Genomic DNA, 24,853 nt, shown 5'->3' with positions numbered 1-24,853 from the left:
CAAGTAGTGTCCGGCCCCATAAATGTTAGACGTCTTGGCTTCTGCACCCAGTAAGGGCTATCTTCCACGCGTCGAATGAATACGAGGAGCCAGGGTGTTTTTACATTCGCCCCTAGACAAATAAATAAATTGTCTATTAAAGGGATGGGGATTCTTAGATCCAATCCATACCATCCTCCCACAGCGAGAATCCATCGGAGCACGCTTCGAAAAAATCCACTCCAACATGGCCGACCACCGCAGCTCCTCCTCTCGCCCCGTAGCCCTAAGCTCGGTGATTGGGAGAGGTGTTCTGTCCCACACAGTCGATTAGTCGAACTGCAAACTCAGGGATTTCTCCCTCCAGCGTATATGGTTCCCGTTCGATCCGGGCTCGCCACCTACAATGGCGGGGAGCAAGCGGAGAGCTTCCCCAGCCCCTCTACGGGGGAGCGGGTGTGCCTTGTTCCTTACTTATTAAGGGGACTCGGATTTGCAATTCATCCCTTCCTCCGCGAGCTCCTGGAGTTTTACGGCCTCCAACTGCATAATTTCACCCCTGCTTCCATATTACACATCGCCGGCTACGTTGCCCTTTGCGAGTTATTCCTGGGCTGTGAGGCCCATTTCAAACTGTGGAAAAGGTTATTTTGCCTTGTCCCCTGCACACAGAAGGGGCACTTTATCAAGTGGGCAGAGCCGAAATATGGCGCATCGCCGAAACCGGATACCTGTCCGGTACTCCAAAGAAGACGTCCGAAGACTGGCCTTCAGAATGGTTTTATATGGAGGACGTCCCCCTTCCGGATCCTGTCCGGCGAGGTCTTCTTGAGTTCAACAATGCTCCTCTGAAGAAACACCGAAGCTGGCGCCCACGGAGCCCCCAGGAGGAAGACAACGGAGAGGTCCTTTACCTGATGAACCGGATTAATGCGCTGGCTCAATCAGGATTGACAGTAATCGAGGTTATGTCAATATGCATAATGCGGGGAGTGCAGCCACTTCAATATTGAGGGCACCCCCTGTGGTGTTTTTAACAGGGAAGATGATGCCACCCATTGCAGGCGTAAGGGACCAGACTCCGCTGCTGCTTTAGCAAAAAATTTGTCCGAGTTGTTCAAGGGAGAGGAAGAGGAGTTCATCTGCATCAAGCCACAGGATGGATTCTCCATGTACAACCCTCCAAGCTGGGTGAGTTATATCTCCTTACTCCCACTCTTCCCGCATTCTGTGTCGTAGGTACTCACCTTGCCATTCTACGACAGGAACTGCGAAAAGCTGTAAGGGAGGTCAACAACCCATCTCCACAACTAGAGGACCCTAACCAGGCCTTCAGTCCCGGACTTCAAGAAGATCCGGACATATTCGTGGAGCTGATAGATAGGCAGTTCTATCAATTGAGCTGCGATGACGCCATGGTGGCCATTACGGCCGACTATCCCGGACTGCTCCTTGCGTCGCATGTAAGAAAAACCAAAATCCCAACTCCGAAAACTAGGATCCCCCTTTTAGACACTTCACCTACCATATACATATGGTGTTTTACAAGGAAGGCATTCGGGACGTCGTGCCGAACCCGCAGCAACTCGCCAACAAGAGGCACTGAGGCTGGGTAGGCCAAAAAGGAAGGCGGTCAGGATGAAGACACCGGCGCAGAGATATGACAAAAAACCCCGCTCCATGGTTGTCGTCTTTCTTAAAATGTAATGACGTCCGTATTTCTTTAATAGAAAAAATGCTCGCCGGAATATGTCCGGAGAGGCTGCCGATCACGCTTCCACCAGTCGGGCCCCAAGGCTGGACATAGAGGCGGACGCCGGCATGGGGCGGACGCCGGATATTCCTCCTAAAGAGGATGCGGATAGACTGTCCGCTACAAATTCAAAAGTGGAGAGCACCATGAATCATAGGCGTCGCCGGGCCGTACTCCGTGATGCTTGCTTCTCGCCAGAGGCATTTGATGCCTTCAATTCTGGAGACGCGTACCTCCGTGCTGGTCAAAATGGTCTAGCCAGAGCCACAGACCAGTATGTAAGGGATGTACGGGTAAGTAAATCTGATGATTATATGTATCAGTAGCCCCTGAGACTTGAAACAGTTGACGCAACTAATTTAAGGATCATTATTTGTGCAGGTTCTTACAGAGAAGAATTCCCAACTGTCTCAAGAGCTGGACGAGTGCAAGGCCCAGCTGGAAGCCGTTATTGTCGCATTGAAGGAGTCCAAAGAGGGTCCCCCTGGTAACTCTTTTATCTATTGCAAAGAATATCAGTACCAGGTAGTATGTGGCGTATACACACACCTAACAATAGATGTTGTAGGTGGCCCGGAGTGAATCCGGAGGCCGTGGATGCGGATACGGCACGGGATGATCGACAGCGAAATGCTGGCAAGCGTGTACTGACACGAGTTAGGTAGGAGAAAAAAGATCTCCAAGATGCCAATATCCGGCTGGGCGTGGAACTGAAGGATGTCCGAGCCCAGCTTGCGGACTCCGTGAAGGAGAATAAATGGCTTCAGCGCGACATTTTTAGTAAGCGCTTGAACTTTTTAAAGGAGTTCGGCGAAGAAGCCTGCTAACAGCGTTATGTCTGCAGGTATGCTAACGGGTTGTCCCGCGGAGGAGATGCCCGGGTCCTCGGGTGATCTTCTGCCAAAGCTCTCATGACTGCACGAACAAGTTCGGCAGGTGATGCAGAGTATTGCCCAAGCCTTGTGGCCGTCCGCGTCCCCGCCATGAGGCATGGGGGAGCTTATGTAGTAGCTCAAGGGAGCGCGGCGGCGCTTCTGGTTATGGAAGATATCAGCCTGCCGACAAGGTGCAAGGGAAGCCTGGGCTATGGTGAAGACAAGATATACCAAGGCGGACCCAGACCACATGGCCGAGGTCGGACCTGTGGGACCCGATGGGAAAGAGATCCCTGTCAGTTTAGTGTATGATCAAGTAGAATTAGCCGCAAAGTATTCACAACAGGATTGTAGGCTAAACAGCCTGTTGGATGGTATAGAAGAAGAATTTAACCAGTCTTAGTGACTGTGTACTTCAAGTGACATGTATAATGTCCCTAGCCGGATTGTAAATCATTTGTCATGGCGGACCTTTTCACTTTGACCTATGGACCCGATAGTCCGGAGTGTATCTGAATACCCACTCGGTTATGTAAAAACCGGGGTATGCATGGAAACCAGGCGTAGGGGTCATAAGTGCTTGAACAGACAAGTACCCAACTAGTTATGTTATATTACATGGATAGTAAGAAACATCTTCCAGGAAGAATAGTTCCGTGAAGGATTCCTTTCCCTGGGTACACATGCCCTAATGTACATGTCCGAACTGTGAGACGCAGGCTAAAAACATCCGGGGGCATGTAGTAATTTAAATGAAAGTCATCTTCTATTCACCGACCAAATATTCCCTTAAGAACGCTAGCTTTCGGCTTCACCCAGTCTGAGGTACACATCCGGCTGACCCGATAGTAACAATCACAGAGGTGCTCCCCTTATGCCCTAGCCGAATTAACGGGAATGTAGGGCATAAACACAAGAGCCAAGCAACCCAGCTTGGCCAAAACTTAAGTCATATCGATGCATATAATGGCGAAAAAAGGTACATGCGGAAGAATAACACATGTGCAGGGCATGAAGCCCGGAAAGGTAATTAGATTAAGCTTCTGTATAAGAATCCCCCAGGTGTATTGAACACGGTTAACGCGTCAAGGTTGTGTAACCAAGACACCAGTATAGCCTTAAAAGGCTTTGAAAGAAGGAAGAGAAAGAAAGAGAGAAGAAACAAATGTGCAAAAAATTGACGGAGGTAAGGAGACGAACACAGAGTCCGGCGCTAGGCATAGGATCTTTGGAGTCTGGCTGCATTCCATGGGTTTGGCTCGAGTCGATTATCCAATGCATCCCGCAGGCGGTACGCTCCACCGGTCAGAACCTGGTCTATAATGAAGGGACCTTCCCATTTAGGCTTGAGCTTGTTCTTTTTCTTCTCCGGCGGGCGTAGAACTAGTTCGCCAACGTTGTAGGTTTTGGCCCGCACCTCTCTGCTTTGATACCTTCGAGCCTGTTGCTGATAGAATGCGGAACGGGCTTTTGCCACGTCGTGCTCCTCCTCCAGGGCATCCAAATTGTCTTGATGATCGAGCTCGGCCTCTCTTTCTTCATACATGCCCACTCTAGGAGAGTCATGAATTATGTCGCAAGGCAGCACCGCCTCAGTGCTGTACACCATAAAAACGGTGTGTATCTGGTAGGGCGATTCAGCGTGGTTTGCAACCCCCATAGTACGGAGTCGAGCTCCTCTACCCAATGCGTGTCTGATTCCTTTAAGGATCACACTAATCTGGGTTTAATGCCACTCATGATAAGAGCATTTTCCTGTTTGACTTGACCGTTAGTTTGCGGATGATAGACATAAGCATAATCGAGCTTGATGCCCATGTTGCTGCACCAAAGTTTCACCTCATCGGCTGTGAAATTCGTGTCATTGTTAGTGATGATGCTGTGGGGGATGCCATAACGGTGTACGACCCCGGATATGAAGTCTATCACCGGTCCGGATTCAACTGTTTTGACAGGTTTGGCTTCAATCCATTTGGTGAATTTATCCACCGTGACCAGTAAGTATTTTTTCTTATGGGTTCCCCCTTTGAGGGGTCCGACCATATCAAGCCCCCAGACCACAAAGGGCCAAGTAATGGGGATTTTTTGGAGGGCGGTAGGTGGCATGTGGCTTTGGTTTGCAAAAAGCTGGCAACCACCACAATGTTGGACCAGATGCTGTGCATCTGCCCGAGCCGTCGGCCAATAAAAACATGTACGGAAGGCCTTGCTTACAAGGGCCCGGTCTGCGGTGTGGTGGCCGCCGAGTCCGGCATGGATTTCTACCAAAAGCTTCCGCCCTTCCTCTTCGGAGATGCACCTTTGAAGGACTCTGGTTGTGCTTTTCTTATAAAGATCTCCCTCGTGGACCTTGTAGGCTTTAGATCGCCGCACTATGCAGTGTGCCTCATTTTGGTCCTCAGGTAGTTCCTGCCTAGTTAGGTAGGCAAGGAATGGTTCTGTCCACAGGGCAATGACGACCACAATCACGTGGGCTGAAGGTGTTACTTCGGTGGCAGAGCCTCCGATTGTGTCGGAGTGTTCGGTATCTGGGGTTGTGGCCGGGTTCGGACTATTCTTGCTGGTGTCCCCTTCCCATACCACAGATGGTTTAAACAGTCTTTCCAGGAAGATGTTTGGTGGGACAGGGTCACGTTTAGCGCCGATGCGGGCGAGGATGTCTGCCGCCTAGTTGTTTTCCCGAGCCACGTGGTGGTGGAATTCAAGCCCCTCGAATCGAGCTGACATTTTGAGGACGGTGTTGTGATATGCCGCCATTTTTGGATCCTTGGCATCGAAGTCTCCATTTTTTGGGCTATTGCGAGGTTCGAATCCCCTTGCACCTCTAGGCGTTGGATGCCCATGGAGACTGCCATCCGGAGACCGTGTAACAGGGCCTCGTATTCGGCTGCGTTATTGGAGTCTGTGTATAGTATTTGGAGTACGTATTGCACTGTATCTCTGGTGGGGGACGTCAGGACGACGCCAGCCCCCAGACCAGCCAGCATTTTGGAGCCGTCGAAGTGCATGATCCAATTGGAGTATACGTCGTACTCTTTAGGTAGTTCGGCTTCCGTCCACTCGGCTACGAAATCGGCCAGGACTTGTGACTTAATGGCTCGTCGTGGTTTATATGTTATGTCGAATGGGAGGAGCTCGATAGCCCATTTGGCAATCCGGCCCGTGGCATCGCGATTGTTAATTATGTCATTGAGTGGTACTTTGGAGGTCACCGTAATCAAACACTCTTGAAAGTAGTGTCGTAATTTCCGAGATGCCATGAATACTGCATATGATATCTTCTAATAATGTGGGTACCGTGATTTGCATGGATTGAGGATGGTTGACATGTAATATACCGGCTTTTGAAATGGGAATTTGTGTCTGTCCATCTCTCGTTCGACGACGAGCACTGCGCTTACAACTTGATGAGTTGCCGCTATATATAATAGCATTGGTTCGCCAACAGTTGGCGCGGCCAAGATTGGGTTTGTGGCCAGGATGGCTTTTATTTCTTCCAGTCCGGCCGTGGCTACGTCCGGCCACTTGAAGTGTTTGGTGTGCCGAAGAAGGCGATAAAGGGGAAGTGCCTTTTCTCCTAATCGGGAGATAAAGCGGCTTAGAGCCGCCAAGCATCTAGTTAATTTTTGGATTTGCTTGAGGTCAGTTGGGATAGCCAACTGCGACAGAGCTTGGATTTTAGCCGGATTTTCTTCAATTCCTCTACTGGAGACTATGAAGCCCAGGAGCTTTCCGGTGGGAACACCGAAAACGCATTTTTCCGGATTGAGCTTAATGTCGTATGTTCGAAGATTGGCGAATGTGAGCCTCAAGTTGTCTATTAAGGAGTCGACGTGTCTAGTTTTAATGACCACATCGTCTACATATGCCTCCACAGTCTTGTCGATCTGCTTTTCTAGACATGTCTGGATCATGCGCTGATATGTTGCGCCGGCATTTTTGAGCCCGAAGGGCATTGTGTTAAAGCAGAAGGGGCCGTATGGCGTGATAAATGCCGTTGCGGCTTGATCGGACTCTGCCATCTTAATCTGGTGGTAGCCGGAGTATGCGTCGAGGAAGCATAGTGATTCGTGTCCTGCAGTAGCATCGATAATTTGATCAATGCGAGGGAGTGGGAAGGGATCCTTTGGGCAAGCCTTATTAAGGTCTTTGAAGTCGACGCATAGGCGCCAGGATTTGTCCTTCTTTGGTACCATCACCAGGTTTGCTAGCCAGTCCGGATGTTTTATTTCTTTAATGAATCCGGCTTCCAATAGCTTGGCCAACTCCTCTCCCATTGCTTGTCGCTTAGGTTCAGAGAAATGCCAAAGAGTCTGCTTAACCGTCTTGAATCCTTTTAGAATATTAAGGCTATGATCGGCCAATCTGCATGGGATTCCTGGCATGTCTGAAGGATGCCAGGCGAATATATCCCAATTCTCGCGTAGAAACTCCCATAGTGCGGCGTCTACAGCGGGGTGTAACTGTGCCCCAATGGATGCTGTTTCTGTATGGTCCGTTGGATGGACTTGGAATTTGACTATTTCGTCTACTGGTTTAAAGGAGGTGGGCTTGGATCTTTTGTCTAGTATCACGTCATCCCTGTCCACCGTGGAGCGCAGCGCGGTTAATTCCTCTGCCATGATGGCTTTGGATAATGCCTCGAGTGCTAGTGTGGATGTTTTGTTCTCGGCGCGGAGTGTTATGTCCGGATCACTAGCTAGAGTGATGATTCCATTGGGTCCGGGCATTTTGATCTTCATGCACCCGTAATGGGGTACGACTTGAAAAATCGTGAACGCCTCCCGCCCTAGAAGGGTGTGGTATCCTCTACTGAACGGGGCCACTTGGAATGTAATCTCTTCGGACCTGTAGTTCTCGAGAGTGCCGAATACCACATCAAGTGTGATTTTCCCAGCGCAACGTGCCTCCCTACTAGGGATGATTCCTTGGAAGGTCGTACTGCTTTGCTCAATACGGTTGTTATCTATTTCCATTTTTTGAAGAGTCTCCTCATAAATGAGGTTTAGTCCGCTGCCGTCGTCCATGAGCACTTTAGTGAGCCGAAAGCCATCCACGATTGGACTGAGGACAAAAGCGGCTGGTGCTCGGGCTGTTCAGAATTTGGGTTCGTCACTGGCATTGAAGGTGATAGCCGTGTCTCTCCATGGATTTATTGCTGCTACGTGGCAGACTTCGGCAAGGCTGCGCAGTGCTCGCTTACGCCTATTCTTTGAGGCGAAGGTCTCGAAGACCGTCAATACTATATTGTTATCTATGGGAAGGTGCTCTGAAGTATTTTGGATGAGGAGATCCTCACCGCTTTTAGCCACCAGCCGGAGTACCCAACATGCTCTAAGGCTGTGTGTTGATATGGTATCCGATGTACTATGGATTTTGCAGGGCCCGTTAAGCCATCCCTCCAATATGGTTCCACGCCCTGTAGTGGGCTTTTGCTTATTTGTAATTGAGTCGGGCGACTTATGAGAGTGCACCCTTTTAGTTCGGACTGAGGGTTTTGTCAGAGCCGGATTGTCCCAAAATTGCGTTTGGGTTTTCCAGGTACTTTCCATCGCACAGTATTTCCGTACTATGGCCGCCAAGTCAGCGAAGTGTGCTATGTCACGGCGACCTATGGCGTTGAGGACTCAATTATCTGTGCAATTGTTGGAAAAGAACGAGATTGCGTCTTCCTCGTGACAGTCCTTGACCTTGTTCATTACAAGGAGGAATCTGGCCCAATAGTGATGTACTGTCTCTTGGGGCTCTTGCCTAATGTGGGAAAGATCGTTTGTATCTGGGTGGGTGGGTGGATTTAAGTCCACACCTTGACCCAAGTTGTGATCCCGGGGCAGGGGAGTTTCCGATCTTAGAAGATCGGGCTCCAAGATGCTGCCCTGTGGGTTCGGTATGCGGCCTGATTCTGGATTCAGGGTTAGCGCAGCGTCCTCCCGTGAGCGAGTATCCGGCTCAGAGAGCTCGGGAATTCGGACATAGTTCGTCCTTAGGATAGAGGGAGAATCGCCACATTGCTCCTCCACCACCGCTATCTGATGGGTGACCGGCGGAGAGTTAATCTCCCTTTGGTCGGGTTTAAGCCCGATTCGATCATAGTCCGTAGTGACTCCCAGAGCGGTGATGCGATCCAAGAGCTCGTTCAAAGAGGAGAGCTCCATTGGATCCATCTGCTCGGCAAATTTCGAGCCGACATGGAGGCTATTTTCGATGACGCGAGAAGTCATCGTCGGTGCTGCGGCCGAGCGGGCGGTCATGACGAAGCCGCCTAGTCGAAGAGTTTGGCCTACAGCCAGGGCTCCCCCATAGGTGACGTTGTCCTTGACAACGAGGCGAGCCATCCTCCTTATGATGACGACACAATGGAACTCTCAATGAAAGCACCAATGTCGGTGTCAAAACCGGCGGATCTCGGGTAGGGGGTCCCGAACTATGCGTCTAAGGCGGATGGTAACAGGAGGCAGGGGACATGATGTTTACCCAGGTTCGGGCCCTCTTGATGGAGGTAATACCCTACTTCCTGCTTGATTGTTCTTGATGATATGAGTATTACAAGAGTAGATCTACCACAAGATCAGAGAGGCTAAACCCTAGAAGCTAGCCTATGGTATGATTGTATGTTCTCCTATGGACTAAAACCCTCCGGTTTATATAGACACCGGAGGGGGCTATGGTTACACAAGGTCGATTACAAAGGAGGAGATATACATATCCGTATTGCCTAGCTTGCCTTCTATGCCTAGTAGAGTCCCATCCGGACATGGGACGAAGTCTTTAATCTTGTATCTTCATGATCCAACAGTCCGACCAAAGGATATAGTCCGGCTGTCTGGAGACCCCTAATCCAGGACTCCCTCACGGCCCATGCAGAAACTGGGCTATTTCTTGTCCGAAGTAACTTTAGGACTCTTAACGACCCGTAGTCTTCGTGGATAAATTTCAGCCCAACTGGCCTATTGGCCTGTTAATGGCCCATGTAACAGTTGGGCCTAATTATAGTCCGCGTTGAATCCGGCCTGCTTACAACCCATATGATAATGGACCGTGCCACTTTTGGGCCTATGGCCCACGTGGATACTGGCCTGCTTAAAGTCCATAATTTTATTGGGCCAAACAGGCTCGTGATATATTTTGGCCTGTTAACTGCTCATCCTATTTGGGCCAAATATAGGGCCTTAGGTAGTTTCGGCATATATTGGCCCATGAATTTTTCAACTCAACGCTATCCCAATCTAGGTTTTAGCTTGTTAAAAGCCCATGGTATTCTCTGGCCCAGCTGGCCAGAACTTTACTCGACATGTTAAAGGTGGGAAACTACTACAGGTTTAGACCTTCTAATGGCCCAAGATGATTATAGGCCCACATTTTGGCCCATATGAGTAACGGGCCGACCTGAAGACCGACAACACTGAGATCCACTGAATCTTCCAGCCTAAATTATAGCATACTGACCAATAATAAACCTAGACTATACAATAAAGAAATTACAGCATATTACATCCACTTGGAATCAAAGTTTGCTACCGGTGATAATAAAGCGCAACATGACCGCGGATTACATACACTGGGCATCAAAGGTCGCCACTAGTGCATATAAACGTGCTGACAAAAAATATACAGAACTGAGAGCACTTCAGAAGGCACTAGGCCTGGCCAGGATGGGCTCCGCAAGCAGACGAACAAGCTAATGAGACCTTAGTTGTGTCTGAAGGAAATATTCCCTAGAGGCAATAATAAAGTTATTATTTATTTCCTTATATCATGATAAATGTTTATTATTCATGCTAGAATTGTATTAACCGGAAACATAATACATGTGTGAATACATAGACAAACAGAGTGTCACTAGTATGCCTCTACTTGACTAGCTCGTTGATCAAAGATGGTTAAGTTTCCTAACCATTGACATGGGTTGTCATTTGATTAACGGGATCACATCATTAGGAGAATGATGTGATTGACTTGACCCATTCCGTTAGCTTAGCACTTGATCGTTTAGTTTGTTGCTATTGCTTTCTTCATGACTTATACATGTTCCTATGACTATGAGATTATGCAACTCCCGTTTATCGGAGGAACACTTTGTGTGCTACCAAACGTCACAACGTAACTGGGTGATTATAAAGGTGCTCTACAGGTGTCTCCAAAGGTACTTGTTGGATTGGCATATTTTGAGATTAGGATTTGTCACTCCGATTGTCGGAGAGGTATCTCTGGGCCCTCTCGGTAATGCACATCACTTAAGCCTTGCAAGCATTGCAACTAATGAGTTAGTTGCGGGATGATGTATTATGGAACAAGTAAAGAGACTTGCCGGTAACGAGACTGAACTAGGTATTGAGATACCGACGATCGAATCTCGGGCAAGTAACATACCGATGACAAAGGGAACAACGTATGTTGTTATGCGCTTTGACTGATAAAGATCTTCGTAGAATATGTAGGAGCCAATATGAGCATCCAGGTTCCACTATTGGTTATTGACCGGAGGCGTGTCTCGGTCATGTCTACATAGTTCTCGAACCCGTAGGGTCCGCACGCTTAACGTTTCGATGACGGTTATATTATGAGTTTATGAGTTTTGATGTACCGAAGGTTGTTCGGAGTCCCGTATGTGATCACGGACATGACGAGGAGTCTCAAAATGGCCGAGACATAAAGATTGATATATTGGAAGCCTATATTTGGATATCGGAATTGTTCCGGGTGAAATCGGGATTTTACCGGAGTACCGGGGGTTACCGGAACCTTCCCGGGGGCTTAATGGGCCTACATGGGCCTTAGTGGAAATAGAGGGAAGCAAAGGGAGTGTGGGGCACGCCCCCCAAGGCCCAAACTGAATTGGTTTAGGGCAAGGGGGGCCGGCCCCCTCTTTCCTTCTCCTCCTCTCCCTTTCCTTCCCCCTCTCCTACTCCTACTAGGAATAGGAGGAATCCTACTCCTAGTGGGAGTAGGACTCCCCCTTGGCGCGCCTCTCCCTGGTCGGCCGCCTCCTCCCCTTGCTCCTTTATATACGTGGCCGGGGGGCACCCATAGACACAACAATTGATCTCTTGATCTCTTAGCCGTGTGCGGTGCCCCCCTCCATCATAATCCACCTCGATCATATCGTAGCGGTGCTTAGGCGAAGCCCTGCATCGGTAGAACATCATCATCATCACCACGTCGTCGTGCTGAAGAAACTCTCCCTCAACACTCGGCTGGATCGGAGTTTGAGGGACGTCATCGGGCTGAACACGTGCTGAACTCGGAGGTGCCGTGCGTTCGGTACTTGATCGGTCGGATCGTGAAGACGTATGACTACATCAACCGCGTTGTGATAATGCTTCCGCTTTTGGTCTACGAGGGTACGTAGGAATTTTTTTGAAATTACTACGTTATCCAACATTGGTATCCGAGCCAGGTTTTATGCGTTGATGTTATGTGCACGAGTAGAACACAAGTGAGTTGTGGGTGATATAAGTCATACTGCTTACCAGCATGTCATACTTTGGTTCGGTGGTATTGTTGGATGAAGCGGCCCGGACCGACATTACGCGTAGGCTTACGCGAGACTGGTTCTACCGACGTGCTTTGCATACAGGTGGCTGGCGGGTGTCAGTTTCTCCAACTTTAGTTGAACCGAGTGTGGCTACGCCTGGTCCTTGCGAAGGTTAAAACAACATCAACTTGACAAACTATCGTTGTGGTTTTGATGCGTAGGTAAGAACGGTTCTTGCTAAGCCCGTAGCAGCCACGTAAAACTTGCAACAACAAAGTAGAGGACGTCTAACTTGTTTTTGCAGGCCATGTTGTGATGTGATATGGTTAAGACACGATGCTAAATTATATTGTATGAGATGATCATGTCTTGTAACCAAGTTATCGGCAACTGGCAGGAGCCATATGGTTGTCGCTTTATTGTATGCAATGCAATCGCCCTGTAATGCTTTACTTTATCACTAAGTGGTAACGATATTCGTAGAAGCATAAGTTGGCGAGACGACAACGGTGCTACGATGGAGATCAAGGTGTCGCACCGGTGATGATGGTGATCATGACGGTGCTTCGGAGATGGAGATCACAAGCACAAGATGATGATGGCCATATCATATCACTTATACTGATTGCATGTGATGTTTATCTTTTATGCATCTTATCTTGCTTTGATTGACGGTAGCATTATAAGATGACCTCTCACTAAATTATCAAGGTACAAGTGTTCTCCCTGAGTATGCACCGTTGCGAAAGTTCTTCGTGCTGAGACACCACATGATGATCAGGTGTGATTGGCTCTACGTTCAAATACAACGGGTGCAAATCAGTTGCACACGCGGAATACTCAGGTTAAACTTGACGAGCCTAGCATATAACAGATATGGCCTCGGAACACGGAGACCGAAAGGTCGAGCATGAATCATATAGTAGATATGATCAACATAGTGATGTTCACCATTGAAACTACTCCATCTCATGTGATGATCGGACATGGTTTAGTTGATTTGGATCATGTGATCACTTTGAGGATTAGAGGGGTGTCTATCTAAGTGGGAGTTCTTAGGTAATATGATTAATTGAACTTAAATTTATCATAAACTTAGTACATGATAGTATCTTGCTTGTCTATGTTGATTGTAGATAGATGGCCCGTGTTGTTGTTCCGTTGAATTTTAATGCGTTCCTTGAGAAAGCAAAGTTGAAAGATGATGGTAGCAATTACACGGACCAGGTCCGTAACTTGAGGATTATCCTCATTGCTGCACATAAGAATTACGTCCTGGAAGCACCGCTGGGTGCCAGGCTTGCTGCGGGAGCAACACCAGATGTTATGAATGTCTGGCAGAGCAAAGCTGATGACTACTCAATAGTTCAGTATGCCATGCTTTACGGCTTAGAACCGGGAATTCAACGATGTTTTGAACGTCATGGAGCATATGAGATGTTCCAGGAGTTGAAGTTAATATTTCAAGCAAATGCCCAGATTGAGAGATATGAAGTCTCCAATAAGTTCTATAGCTGCAAGATGGAGGAGAATAGTTCTGTTAGTGAACATATACTCAAAATGTCTGGGTATCATAATCACTTGACTCAACTGGGAGTTAATCTTCCAGTTGATAGTGTCATTGACAGAGTTCTTCAATCACTGCCACCAAGCTACAAGAGCTTCATGATGAACTATAACATGCAAGGGATGGATAAGACAATTCCCGAGCTCTTCGCAATGCTAAAGGCTACGGAGGTAGAAATCAAGAAGGAGCATCAAGTGTTGATGGTCAATAAGACCACCAGGTTCAAGAAAAAGGGCAAAGGGAAGAAGAAGGGGAACTTCAAGAAGAACAGAAAACAAGTTGCTGCTCAGGAGAAGAAACCCAAGTCTGGACCTAAGCCTGATACTGAGTGATTCTACTGCAAGCAGATTGGTCACTGGAAGCGGAACTGCCCCAAGTATTTGGCGGAAAAAGGATGGCAAAGTGAACAAAGGTATATGTGATATACATGTTATTGATGTGTACCTTACTAATGCTCGCAGTAGCACCTGGGTATTTGATACTGGTTCTGTTGCTAACATTTGCAACTCGAAACAGGGGCTACGGATTAAGCGAAGATTGGCTAAGGACGAGGTGACGATGCGCGTGGGAAATGGTTCCAAAGTCGATGTGATCGCGGTCGGCACACTACCGCTACATCTACCTTCGGGATTAGTATTAGACCTAAATAATTGTTATTTGGTGCCAGCGTTGAGCATGAACATTATATCTGGATCTTGTTTGATGCCAGACGGTTATTCATTTAAATCTGAGAATAATGGTTGTTCTATTTATACGAGTAATATTTTTATGGTCATGCACCCTTGAACAGTGGTCTATTTTTGATGAATCTTGATAGTAGTGATACACATATTCATAATGTTGAAGCCAAAAGATGCAGAGTTGATAATGATAGTGCAACTTATTTGTGGCACTGCCGTTCATATCGGTGTAAAGCGCATGAAGAAACTCCATACTGATGGACTTTTGGAACCACTTGATTATGAATCACTTGGTACTTGCGAACCGTGCCTCGTGGGCAAGATGACTAAAACATCGTTCTCCGGAACTATGGAGAGAGCAACAGATTTGTTGGAAATCATACATACAGATGTATGTGGTCCGATGAATGTTGAGGCTCGTGGCGGATATCGTTATTTTCTCACCTTCACAGATGATTTAAGCAGATATGGGTATATCTACTTAATGAAGCATAAGTCTGAAACATTTGAAAAGTTCAAAGAATTTCAGAGTGAAATTGAAAATCATCGTAACAAGAAAATAAAGTTTCTACGATCTGATCGCGGAGGAGAATATTTGAGTTACGAGTTTGGTCTACATTTGAAACAATGCGGAATAGTTTCGCAACTCATGCCACCCGGAACACCACAACATAATGGTGTGTCCGAACGTCGTAATCGTACTTTACTAGATATGGTGCGATCTATGATGTCTCTTACTGATCTACCGCTATCGTTTTGGGGTTATGCTTTAGAGACGGCCGCATTCACGTTAAATAGGGCACCATCAAAATCCGTTGAGACAACGCCTTATGAACTGTGGTTTGGCAAGAAACCAAAGTTGTCGTTTCTTAAAGTTTGGGGTTGCGATGCTTATGTGAAAAAGCTTCAACTTGATAAGCTCGAACCCAAATCGGAGAAATGTGTCTTCATAGGATACCCAAAGGAGACTATTGGGTACACCTTCTATCACAGATCCGAAGGCAAGATTTTTGTTGCTAAATTCTGAACATTTCTGGAGAAGGAGTTTCTCTCGAAAGAAGTGAGTGGGAGGAAAGTAGAACTTGATGAGGTAACTGTACCTACTCCCTTATTGGAAAGTAGTTCATCGTAGAAACCAGTTTCTATGAAACCTAGACCAATTAGTGAGGAAGTTAATGATGATGATCATGAAACTTCAGATCAAGTTGTTACTGAACCTTGTAGATCAACCAGAGAAAGATCCGCACCAGAGTGGTACGATAATCCTCTTCTAGAAGTTATGTTACTAGACCATGACGAACCTATGAACTGTGAAGAAGCGATGGTGAGCCCAGATTCTGCAAAATGGCTTGAGGCCATGAAATCTGAGATGGGATCCATGTATGAGAACAAAGTGTGGACTTTGGTTGACTTTCCCGTTGATCGGCAAGCAATTGAGACTAAATGGATCTTCAAGAAGAAGACTGACACTGACGGTAATGTTACTGTCTATAAAGCTCGACTTGTTGCAAAAGGTTTTCGACAAGTTCAAGGGATTGACTACGATGATACCTTCTCACCCGTAGCGATGCTTAAGTCTGTCTGAATCATGTTAGCAATTGCCGCATTTTATGATTATGAAATTTGGCAAATGGATGTCAAAACTGCATTCCTGAATGGATTTCTGGAAGAAGAATTGTATATGATGCAACCGGAAGGTTTTGTCGATCCAAAGGGAGCTAACAAAGTGTGCAAGCTCCAGCGATCCATTTATGGACTGGTGCAAGCCTCTCAGAGTTGGAATAAATGCTTTGATAGTGTGATCAAAGCATTTGGTTTTATACCGACTTTTGGAGAAGCCTGTATTTACAAGAAAGTGAGTGGGAGCTCTGTAGCATTTCTGATATTATATGTGGATGACATATTGCTGACTGGAGATGATATAGAATTTCTGGATAGCATAAGGGGATACTTGAATAAGAATTTTTTTGAAAGACCTCGGTGAAGCTGCTTACATATTGGGCATCAAGATTTATAGAGATAGATCAAGACGCTTAATTGGACTTTCACAAAGCACATACCTTGACAAAGTTTTGAAAAGTTCAAAATGGATCAAGCAAAGAAAGGGTTCTTGCCTGTGTTACAAGGTGTGAAGTTGAGTAAGACTCAATGCCCGACCACTGCAGAAGATAGAGAGAAGATGAAAGATGTTCCCTATGCTTCAGCCATAGGCTCTATCATGTATGCAATGTTGTGTACCAGACCTGGTGTGTGCCTTGCTATATGTCTAGCAGGGAGGTACCAAAGTAATCCAGGAGTGGATCACTGGACAGTGGTCAAGAACATCCTGAAATACCTGAAAAGGACTAAGGATATGTTTCTCGTTTATGGAGGTGACAACGAGCTCATCGTAAATGGTTACGTTGACGCAAGCTTTGACACTGATCCGGACGATTCTAAATCACAAACCGGATACGTGTTTATATTAAACGGTGGAACTGTCAGTTGGTGCAGTTCTAAACAAAGCATTGTGGCGGGATCTACGTGTGAAGCGGAGTACATAGCTGCTTCGGAAGCAGCAAGTGAAGGAGTCTGGATGAAGGAGTTCATATCCGATCTAGGTGTCATACCTACTGCATCGGGTCCAATGAAAATCTTTTGTGACAATACTGGTGCAATTGCCTTGGCGATGGAATCCAGATTTCACAAGAGAACCAAGCACATCAAGAGACGCTTCAATTCCATCCAGGATTTAGTCTAGGTGGGAGACATAGAAATTTGCAAGATACATACATATCTGAATGTTGCAGACCCGTTGACTAAGCCTCTTCCACGAGAAAAACATGATCAGCAACAAGGCTCCATGGGAGTTAGAATCATTACTATCTAATCTAGATTATTGACTCTAGTGCAAGTGGGAGACTGAAGGAAATATGCCCTAGAGGCAATAATAAAGTTATTATTTATTTCCTTGTATCATGATAAATGTTTATTATTCATGCTAGAATTGTATTAACCGGAAACATAATACATGTGTGAATACATAGACAAACAGAGTGTCACTAGTATGCCTCTACTTGACTAGCTCGTTGATCAAATATGGTTAAGTTTCCTAACCATTTACATGGGTTGTCATTTGATTAATGGGATCACATCATTAGGAGAATGATGTGATTGACTTGACCCATTCTGTTAGCTTAGCACTTGATCGTTTAGTTTGTTGCTATTGCTTTCTTCATGACTTATACATGTTCCTATGACTATGAGATTATGCAACTCCCATTTGCCGGAGGAACACTTTGTGTGCTACCAAACTTCACAACGTAACTAGGTGATTATAAAGGTGCTCTACAGGTGTCTCCAAAGGTACTTGTTGGGTTGGCATATTTTGAGATTAGGATTTGACACTCCGATTGTTGAAGAGGTATCTCTGGGCCCTCTCGGCAATGCACATCACTTAAGCCTTGCAAGCATTGCAACTAATGAGTTAGTTGCGGGATGATGTATTATGGAACGAGTAAGAGACTTGCCGGTAACGAGATTGAACTAGGTATTGAGATACCGACGATCGAATCTCGGGCAAGTAACATACCGATGACAAAGGGAACAACGTATGTTGTTATGCGGTTTGACCGATAAAGATCTTCATAGAATATGTAGGAGCCAATATGAGCATCTAGGTTCCGCTATTGGTTATTGACCGGAGACGTGTCTCAGTCATGTCTACATAGTTCTCGAACCCGTAGGGTCCGCACGCTTAATGTTTCGATGACGGTTATATTATGAGTTTATGAGTTTTGATTACTGAAGGTTTGGAGTCCCGGATGTGATCACAGACATGACGAGGAGTCTTGAAATGGTCGAGACGTAAAGATTGATATATTGGAAGCCTATATTTGTATATCGGAATTGTTCCGGGTGAAATCAGGATTTTACGTGAGTACCGGGGCTTACCGGAACCTTCCCGGGGGGTTAATGGGCCTACATGGGCCTTAGTGGAGATAGAGGGAAGCAAAGGGAGTGTGGGGCGCGCCCCCACAAGGCCGAAACCGAATTGGTTTAGGGTAAGGGGGGCCGGCCCCCTCTTTCCTTCTCCTCCTCTCCCTTTCCTCCCCCCTCTCCTACTCCTACTAGGAATAGGGGGAATCCTACTCCTAGTGGGAGTAGGACTCCCCCTTGGCGCGCCTCTCCCTGGCCGGCCGCCTCCTCCCCTTGCTCCTTTATATACATGGCCAGGGGGCACCCCATAGACACAACAATTGATCTCTTGATCTCTTAGCCGTGTGCGGTGCCCCCCTCCACCATAATCCACCTCGATCATATCGTAGCGGTGCTTAGGCGAAGCCCTGCGTCAGTAGAACATCATCATCGTCACCACGCCATCATGCTGACGAAACTCTCCCTCAACACTCGGCTGGATCGGAGTTTGAGGGACGTCATCGGGCTGAACGTGTGCTAAACTCGGAGGTGCCGTGCGTTCGGTACTTGATCGGTCGGATCGTGAAGACATACGACTACATGAACCGCGTTGTGATAACGCTTCCGCTTTCGGTCTACGAGGGTACATGGACAACACTCTCCCCTCTCGTTGCTCTGCATCACGAAGATCTTGCGTGTTCGTAGGAATTTTTTTGAAATTACTATGTTACCCAACAGTGCCAACCTTAGATGTTCCATCCCTAGCTTTATATCACCATAGTGCGCAATGCAGTCCTCTGAGATCTTCATTGCATCTGTGACTTCAAGTTGGAGCTAAGATGAAGCAAGCCTTTCCGCTTTAAGTTGAGACTAAAGAAGTCGAACTGATTGAGGCAGTGACTACACAGAGGTTGTCTCACAGCTGCTGGTGAGTAGCTTCAACTCACTGTCTTCATCAAGACAGGACCTTGGGGTCATCTCGCTCTCTTCAAGATGGTTTGGCTCACTATCTTCCCTAAAGTGCTTCCTGGCATAAGAGATACGACTCTGAAAGAGAAAGGAGGAGACACGTAACATGTTTCACAATTATATAAGCAAATAAATGGATCTGTTGTACATAAGGAACATGTTTTTACAACTACAATTTAAAACTGTTAGTTGTTGCAAACATCCAATCAGATGTAAACAACAAAGTAAACAACAGTGGAGGAAATGATGCCTATCCAAATCTATGCTAGAACAAAGTTTGAAGGCTTGAGAAGGATGAACTTACATTACATGTTTACACGAGCTAGACAAAGCCCTTCTCCATGTCGATGGAAGTATAATTCAATAAATTCCCCAAATAAACTTCTTTATAAGCGTTGCGATTATTCTACATTTTGTAAATAGTAAATATAGATCAAATAATATTGGAAGAAACAGAGGATAATGAAGCTCAGGTGCAGACTGATGATACATAATCAAATAGAAATGAATTAAGTACATCGTTACAAGGAAAAAGGTACTGACAAGAGGAATGCAGACATCAATGTGTGCAGTGGCATTGGCTTTATTCAACATTTTGGTAAGAGTAAATGTAGATATGATAATTTGGAGAAAGTGGAGGGCAGGGCAGATAAGATGCAGAGTAATGCTAGACAATCAACTATCTCACGATGCAAGTACAGTAATGCCACCACCGTCCATTATTACTTGTCGCTCAAATGGATGTATCTAGCACTTTTAAGTTCTAAATACATCCAATTGATCAAATATTAATTCGATACAGAGGGAGTACATGACAACAGGTACTTACATGAGCAATCCAAAACTTCAGAACCATTGTGTTAATTCTACATTTATCTAAGAGTAAATATAGATCTTATAATTTCAAGCAAAGGGGGGATAAAGAAGTGAACATTTACAGTGATGCTACATAATCAAAAAACAATGAGTGTAAGTATATATGCTGACAAAGGGCAAGAGGTACTGACAAGAGCAATGCAATGCCCAGTATTGTTGTGAGATCCTATGATCCTTCGAGCAAGGAGATTCATCTAAATTTGTTTTCATACAAGAGAGAAGGTAAGGCACATGCAGAAATTTAGGAGTTCAAATTTTGAATTGATATCATAGACAATACCTGACGTTGGGCTCTTAGCAGTTCTAATAGGGGTTTGGCCAATGGAGTAGGGGTAAAGTGTGGTACAGTTGGGCCTGTGTTTCCTGTGGCTGCCGATCTATCTGATTTAACAGGTATCACCACCTTTTCCAAATACCTAGTTTGTACTCCTTGAGGATCTGCACTCACCCTCTTCCTTTTGGACATCTATTACGAAAGAACAACATTTGACTGAAAAAACATAGTATGGCGACACATGGAATAGGTACAAAAAATGGATAGGTATGGAATATACTCATATATGATGCTTAAACTAAGAAGATGGTGTAACAAAGTAGAAGTAATGGAAGAGGTCAAATGCAAAATATGTGCGACCAATACAACTTTGCCAAGTTAGAGCAAGCACCTTGATGGGTGAATAAGATAGGCCATCCTCCACCATGCCAAGTTTGTTAGCCAGTGGATTGTTCCGCAATATTTCTCTCGTGTGCCCATTCTCATATTCATTTTGATAATGTTCAATACCTGACATGCATGAAAACATAAAAACAAGTGAGATTATCTTTGTAATACAGAAGTGATTCTAATCCCATATTGCCTCCCTGTAAACCCCTTTGTGTTATCTCTGCAATTGTCATGCATGTTGTAATTTGGTGTGTGCACTAATATAATGTGGCCTAATACTCAAAATATGAGAGCTCCAGAAGTGATGGTACTTCATAGATGACATCTTCAACATATAGTAAAGAAGAACAAGTCGACCTGACCTGACAGATTCAAAATAAACTAAGAGCATCTCCAATAGACGACCCAAATGTAAAAATACCTAACTTTTGGACCGTCTGGGGAAAAAATGTTGCTCCAATAGACGGTCCATATGTAAAAAAAATTGGACCGCGGCCTCCTCGTGATGTAAAATACAACACCTCGTGGTGCAAATTTACATCACGAGGTGCATCTGGTCCAAAACCAGCCACCGCCTGCAAACTCCCAAATGGCAGTTCCTTTCCTTTCTCGCCCGCCTGCGCCCGCCCGCCGCTGCCCCCCGCCTTCCGACACCGCCATGGCCGAAGGCGACGACCCCGCCGCCTTCTCCGCCGCCGTAGCTAGTGGCTGACCCACGTGGCCGCCGCCGTTGCTGCCACTGCCATCTCGCCCGCAACCGCTTCCATGCCGCCACCCCCACCCACCGGCCTGGATTCGCGCCGCCCAGGCTGGTGGCTACCACGTTGGTGGCGAAGCCGGCGAAGGGACGAGGTGGCGGAAAACAGCTGGCCAACCGCAGCCGCAACCCGACCGATAGTTTTACGCGGCCGGTGAAGGTCTCCAAGGCGGCCACGGCAGCTCGGAGCGACGACCCGCGGCCGGTGCGGCCGGCGGCCTCCTCCAGCAGCCACACATCCATTCCTCCCCCTCCCCCTCCGCCGCCGCCGGCCGTGGAGGAATATGTGGCCACGCCGACGGCCACTGCCTCCAACATGTTCGATGAAATGTCGCAAAGGTATAAATTTTCCGGTTGTGCTCTCGATTGTTGTTTCAAATTGTATGTGTTCTTGATTGTTTGTGCATCCAATTGTAGTCTTGATGATGAAGCTTTCATGCATGCGACAAATGTGGCAAATGATGATTACATGTATGCGTCACAAGAATATGAAACCCAATGTGATGATGACAATCTTGATGTGGACGATGAGGGCTTTGTTGTCAAGGGAAGAAGTGGAAATTATACCACCGCGGAGGATGTGTTGATATGCACCACTTGGAAGAAAATCTCTCAAGATACAAGCGTTGGAAGCGACCAAACGGTGAACACCTATTGGCAACGCATGAAGGAGTACTTCGATGAGCGCAACACAAGTGGTCACTTCCGTTCAAGCGACTCTCTACGCCAATGTTGGTCCACCATCAACGCTGAATGCCAAAAGTGGGCCAGTTGCTTGTGAAACGTTGCTCGCATGAACCCAAGTGGTTGCGGTGATAGTGACTTGGTAAATATTTCCTCTTCGTGCGTGCTTTGTCAAATATTTCCTCTTTCTTCCACATGTTTATGATGATGTATTTCTTGTTTTATTGTAGAAAATTATTGCACAAGGATTATTTCGAGAGAGGAACATGAAAGGCGAGAAGAAGAAAAGGGAAGGAAAATCTTTCACTTTTCATCATTGCTACAAAGAGCTCAAGGATGAGGAGAAGTGGAAAACTAGAGAGACTTTTGAATCGTCGAAGAAGAAGAGTGCAGTGCTTGAGAATGAAGAAGATGTCGCCATTGAGGAGACGAGCCCCACTCCTCACACCATGACAAAATCTTATAGGCCTGATGGAAACAAGAAAGCAAAGGGAACCAAGGCCGGAGACAATGATCTCAAGGAAGGATTTGATGCCATTGTCATGGCGAGGAAAGAGTATGCCGAAGAGAAAAGAATCTTAAAGCTCAAGGAAATAGAGGAGAGGAGTGAGGCCGAGCGGCGAAGGGCGGCAACCGAGGAGAAGAGGGCGGCGGCCGAGGAGAGGTTGGCCGCGACCGAGGAAAGGAAGGTGGACCTAGGGGAGAAGAAGGCCGCGACCGGCGAGAGGAAGATGGTCTAGGAGAGGACACTCAATTTTATGTTTATGGACACATCAACTCTTGATGCCAACGCAAAGGCATATGTTGAACTTTGTTGTGATGAAATGCTCATGCAGAAGCAAATGCTCATGAGGCAAATGATGATGGGTGGAGGCATGGGAGGAGGCATGGGAGGTGCCATGGGAGGATGGGAGGATGCATGGGAGGAGGCATGGGAGGTGCCATGGGAGGAGGCATGGGAGGTTCCATGGGTGGTCACATGAACATGATTGGAGGTTCCATGAATGGTGCATTTGGCGAAAACATGGGAGGTGGCTTCAGTGGCAACATGGAAGGTGGCTTTGGCGGCATGGGAGGTGGCTTTGGCGGCAACATGATGGGTGGGTTGGGAGGTGGCTATGGCGGCAACATGAGTGGCGTTGGAGTTGGCTTCGTCGGCAACATGACTAGTATGGGACGCAATGAAGATGCTTCCGGTGGTGCTCACGGCAACGAGAGTTCACCGCTTGTTGAGAAAATCGACAAAGACGATGGTGAAGATGATGATCGTACCACGATTCACAATGCCGGTGGTGTTGATGACCCGCATGAGTAATATTCATGTGCATTTCAATATCTAGGGCGAAAAACTTTGATTGAGACGATGCTCTTTTGGTAGAGGGATTTGATACTATGATGGTGATGCACTTTTTATTGAAACTATGATGATGATGCACTTTATTTTCAAATTTTTGATGTTATTTCAATGCAAAACCACGGCTGAATAGTGGCTGGTGCTACCTCTTGAGCACTGTGTTGGTTTTCCCTTGAAGAGGAAAGGGTGATGCAGCAAAGTAGCGTAAGTATTTCCCTCAGTTTTTGAGAACCAAGGTATCAATCTAGTAGGAGACTACACGCAAGTCCCTCATACCTACACAAACAAATAAGAACCTCGCAACCAACGCGATAATGGGGTTGTCAATCCCTTCACGGTCACTTATGAGAGTGAGTTCTGATAGAGATAATAATAATAAGATAAATATTTTTTGTATTTTTATGATATAGATTGGAAAATAAAGATTGCAAAATAAACGGTAATAGAAATAGCTTGTTGACGGAATATTAATATAATGAAGAATAGACTCGGGGGCCATAGGTTTCACTAGTGGCTTCTCTCAAGATAGCATAAGTACTACGGTGGGTGAACAAATTACTGTCGAGCAATTGATAGAAAAGTGCATAATTATGAGAATATCTAGGCATGATCATGTATATAGGCATCACGTCCGCGACAAGTAGACCGAAACAATTCTGCATGTACTCCACAAGTATATAGGCATTACTCCACACATCGACCGCTATCCAACATGCATCTAGAGTATTAAGTTCATAAGTACAGAGTAATGCATTAGGCAAGATGACATGATGTAGAGGGATAAACTCAAGCAATATGATATAAACACCATATTTTTATCATCGATGGCAACAATCCAATACGTGCCTTGCTGCCCCTACTATCACTGGGAAAGGACACCGCAAGATTGAACCCAAAGCTAAGCACTTCTCCAATTGCAAGAAAGATCAATCTAGTAGGCCAAACCAAACTGATAATTCGAAGAGACTTGCAAAGATAACCAATCATACATAAAAGATTTCGGAGAAGAATCAAATATTGTTCATAGATAATCTTGATCATAAACCCACAATTCATTGGATCTCGACAAACACACCACAAAAAGAGTTACATCAAATAGATCTCTAAGAAGATCGAGGAGAACATTGTATTGAGATCCAAAGAGAGAGAAGAATCCATCTAGCTAATAACTATGGACCTGAAGGTCTGAGGTAAACTACTCACACATCATCAGAGGGGCCATGGAGTTGATGTAGAGGCCCTCCGTGATCGATTCGCCCTCCGGCGGAGCTCCCGAAAAGGCCCCAAGATGGGATCTCTTGGGTACAGAAGGTTGCGGCGGTG

Source organism: Triticum dicoccoides, chromosome 1A (assembly GCF_002162155.2).
Source record: "Triticum dicoccoides isolate Atlit2015 ecotype Zavitan chromosome 1A, WEW_v2.0, whole genome shotgun sequence".
Lineage (NCBI taxonomy): Eukaryota > Viridiplantae > Streptophyta > Magnoliopsida > Poales > Poaceae > Triticum > Triticum dicoccoides.
Note: the sequence above shows the minus strand (reverse complement) of the source record.